Source organism: Schistocerca cancellata, chromosome 1 (assembly GCF_023864275.1).
Source record: "Schistocerca cancellata isolate TAMUIC-IGC-003103 chromosome 1, iqSchCanc2.1, whole genome shotgun sequence".
Taxonomy (NCBI): Eukaryota; Metazoa; Arthropoda; class Insecta; order Orthoptera; family Acrididae; genus Schistocerca; species Schistocerca cancellata.
In genome coordinates, this window is record NC_064626.1 from 1,086,251,068 (window position 1) to 1,086,255,352 (window position 4,285).

The window sequence follows — 4,285 nt, forward strand, 5'->3', positions numbered from 1 at the left end:
CCAGGCCTCACCGAACGACATCGATACCTCTCGTCAATGCAGCACTCCGTGGAGAATGGGCTGCCATTCACGACCGCCATATTGAATTCCAGCATTACCGATGGAGGGCGCCACGAACTTGTACGTCATTTTTAGCCAGGTGTCCGGATACTTTCGATCACATAGTGTATGTACAAAGAAGCTAACTGTGAAGAAGCCACGGGTAACAGAAAAAATACTTCATTTGATCAATGAGAGTGAAAGTAAAAAGATGTTTAGGGAAATTCAGGGATAGAGATATACCAGTCGCTAAGGAATGAAATAAATAGAAAGTACAGAGAATCTGAGACAAAATGACTGCATGAAAAATGTGAAGAAATAGAAAAAGAAATGATTGTCCGAAGGACTGATTCAGCATCTAGGAAAGTCAAAACAACCTTCGGTGAAATTAAAAGCCTTTGTCAAATTGTTGGGACCGTTCCACTATGGCTGGACCGACATTGCATTTGGTCTGTATATCGCCACAATGTCATGATGTATCTGTGTGCAATATAAACGTTTGGACGACAAGAATCGTACTGTCTCTCGGCCTTCAACTCTTTATGGTACCTTCACACTGAAAACCAAGTCCAACAAACTCGGTTGACAACTGTTTTCAGCTAGAGGTTTGACTTAGTTTTCAACTGTTGTCAACAGTTGTTTGAAGTCGCGAGTCTGAACAACTAGTTGAGGGAAGTTTTATGTCGCGTTTGTAGTTTATGGTCACTGAGCAAAAACAGGACAGAGTTTTGTGACATGCGCATGCGCATTTTCCGTGTCGTCTGCTGTGTTTCTTTCGACAATCGCAACTCACGAGTCATGAACAGATCCAACAATTCAGCTTTTGTTAGAAATTGAAATGAGGAAACCTGTGTATGATTCTGCCTGATGTTGATTCTGCATATAAAATGGTTCAAATGGCTCTGAGCACTATGGTACTTAACATATTAGGTCCCCTAGAACTTAGAACTACTTAAACCTAACTAACCTAAGGACATCACACACATCCATGCCCGAGGCAGAATTCGAACCTGCGTCCATAGCGGTCGCGCGGTTCCCGACTGAAGCGCCTAGAACCGCTCGGCCACTTAGGCCGGCTCTGCATATAAAGACAGATATAAAAGAAAAGTTCCGTTGAAAGAAGTTTGGGATAACATTGGTGTACAGCTTGTGGAGTGTGAAAGGAAATGGACAAATATGAAAACACGGTACAATCGTTAGCATTGTAAAACGATTAAAACTAAAATTGGATCTGGGACAACTGAGATCTATGTTCAGAAATGGATATTTTATCAGCGTATGATGTATTTCATATGTCGTTCATTAGCATAACTGAGAGTTTTGGTCGAAAATTTTGTAATTACAACTGTATTTTCATGGGAAATTAATTTATTTCTCTTGTCATATCATTCTGTCAACATCTGATACAAAGTAGTTCACAGATTTATGGCTTACATTGTTAATAAGTGTTGTGTTTTCCGAAGTTTTTAATTACATTTGTCTTTTCAGTCGATATTTATTTATTCATATTTTTCTTGCCATTTCACTTTACCAACATCCGATAAAAAGTAGACTGCAAATTTATCCCATATATTCTTTGCGGTTCTCCCTGCGTTGTCTCCCTTTCTCTGAAGACATTTATTTTGCGGAGGCATTCTCCAACTGCCATCCAAAACCCTGCCTGTTTCTGGATCTTCCACATCAAAACTGCCAGGTGGTGCGCAAACTGTGACATTTTCTATATTTCTTCTAAGAAAACTGTCGAAAGAAACAGTTGCAGATGTCACTGACGTTGATTTCTCAGGACTTAAGTGCATAGTTGTTCTAAGACATCGACATACCGTTTACAATTATCCAAAAAAATTCTCCATAATTCTTACAGCGTGCGAGATATTCGGTAATTAAACATTCTTTCCTTATTGTCTTTCTCTTGCCATCCTGTGTATGTTTTCATCATGTGCTCTGAAAGAGCAAATCATTATCTCCCACCGTAACAAATGGCAAATCTTGACAATCGGAATCCATTTCCATTACTTTTCTGTAACAAAATAATAAAAACGCCGAACGTTTGTTTACAAGAGTTTGAAACCGTTGTCAAAATTTTTCAACACTTGTCAACAGTCAGTGCTTCTTTTCTAAAAAAAAGTTTGAGGGTACTTCGACATGTGACGTAATGCAGCGAAAATTAGTTATAACTGAAGCATGGGATACCACCCGTCTGCTTTTAGCCATGACGTCATCAATATGTCTAACTACAAATAAAATTGGTATCGGACTCACCAGTTGACTTTACAGCTCAAATGAAGCAGGCGGTACCGAGAAACACAAACATACAAAAGAAAGTGGTATCGAACACTTCAGTTTACATCACCCCAAACGCAGCATGAGATTTGAGCGTACGCATGTCCGTTTAGCACTACCATTACCCACTATTAGCTGGCGAAGGCACTACATGCTTGTCGAACTGGCTGCCAGCGATTCAGTTGTCGAGAACGGTTGCCGCAGCTTCGAAATGCTTGAAACAGTCAATGACATCGATTTTCCCACCAAAACTGCACTGGTATCGTTCGTATTGCAGTTACCAACACGAAAAAATGAAATAAAAAATTTCCGTCCGTGAAATAAATCCTTGGCACTCTTCCAAGTTCTCAACATCGTAAAAAAATTACTTTGTCGACGAAAAAGTTTAGGGGTACGCATTCTCCAGCGTTCCCCCAGAGAAACAGCACTGTCAACAGTTATAAGTTTGCCGAACTCACAACAGTTGCACGTTTGTCAGACTCACAACGGTTGTACGTTTTTGTTTATTGGAGTTGGTTTTCGGTGTGAAGGTACCTTTAGAGCACATTTCCAGTTGCCGCACCAATTCCCTCGCACACTGAGATGCACCTGTTAACTGCACCGAAGGAGAATTCTCTCTGCAGAAAAACCAGGACATGTGCTCTCTTCTGACAATGCGCCACTCTTGCTGCCCTAAGATATTACCATGGAACGACATGAGTAACTTACTTTTTGAAGTACCCTCGTAATTTTACCCAACTGTCCATACTCGCTTAACGTCCACTCATAGGTTTTAGCCAACCATCCATGTTCCCGTAAGCAAAATCTGAACTAACTATTGGGTTCCATCTCAGATATACAGTTACAAAAGATATGCAGCACATGGCGAGCACGATTTGTCCAAAAGGTATGGTATGGTATGTTGTAGCAGTACTTACCATTTCAGCATATAGTGGGCCCCACTGTGACACTAACATCGAGGAAGCGACAATCTACTGCGACTTAAGAGCTGCAACTCATGTTTCAGTATCCTCTGATGCAACATTGATGGGCCAGAAAGGAGCAGAAAGAAAATATCAACAACATAGGTTTGTAGAATAAGAATTTATCAATATGGAAATAAGATCGCCATAAAACTACGTACGATACAGGAAAGTAAACGTAGAAATTTTGTTGCAGCTCGCTTGCCAGAAACTGCGTGGATAAAAGTAACACGAATTTCAGTGATTTCGTAATCCTGAAGGAGTGTGAACACTACTGCGAAACGTCAATAGACAGTCGACTGAACAAGAAGGTTACCAAACGTTGCAGATAGTAGTTCATCACACGAAGCAAAATGACGAACAGGAAAGTGCGGCCACTGCGACGCCACAGCACGTGTCCGTCAGCCCGCTTTATCTGTAGACTTTCATTGCCAAATAACGGACACTCAAGCTTTCTGCAGATAACTGGTGCGCCGCAGTCAGCTTGCCTACCGAGAAACGGAGTTACGATAAGAGTTGGTATTATAAACACGCGTTGTGTTTACATGTCTTGAAATCCCTCCAGGCAGGACACCTGTGCAGTTTTCCCTTAAGCCAGGAATAGCTCATGGAAAAGTGGCGGCACCAGCAAGAAACTCATTGATAATCACCTAAAACGGAGGAGCCACCAGGCATCATAAATAAACATCCCCGTTACATAGACACAAAATGAGAATAAAAGTAGGTGAATGGACTGACATCCAAATTTCAGATCGATTCCGTATTTCTGGATATCCAGAAGGCTTTTGACAGTGTACCACACAAGCGGCTCGTAGTGAAATTGCGTGCTTATGGAATATCGTCTGAGTTATGTGACTGGCTCTGTGATATCCTGTCAGAGAGGTCACAGTTCGTTGTGATTGACGGAAAGTCGAGTAAAACAGAAGTGAATTCTGGCGTTCCCCAAGGTAGTGTTACAGGCCCTTTGCTGTTCCTTATCTATATAAACGATTTGGGAGACAATT

At 41.2% G+C, this 4,285-nt stretch overlaps 1 long non-coding RNA gene across 1 annotated transcript; it reads right to left on the reverse strand.

Moving 5' to 3' along the window:
* Positions 1-1,472: 1,472 nt before the first annotated feature.
* On the reverse strand, positions 1,473-3,612 carry LOC126163002 (uncharacterized). Its single transcript, XR_007535148.1, has 4 exons — positions 3,443-3,612; positions 3,237-3,331; positions 1,860-2,056; positions 1,473-1,776 (listed from the first exon to the last, which is right to left on the reverse strand). It is a non-coding gene; the product is annotated as an uncharacterized LOC126163002 (long non-coding RNA).
* Positions 3,613-4,285: the final 673 nt, after the last annotated feature.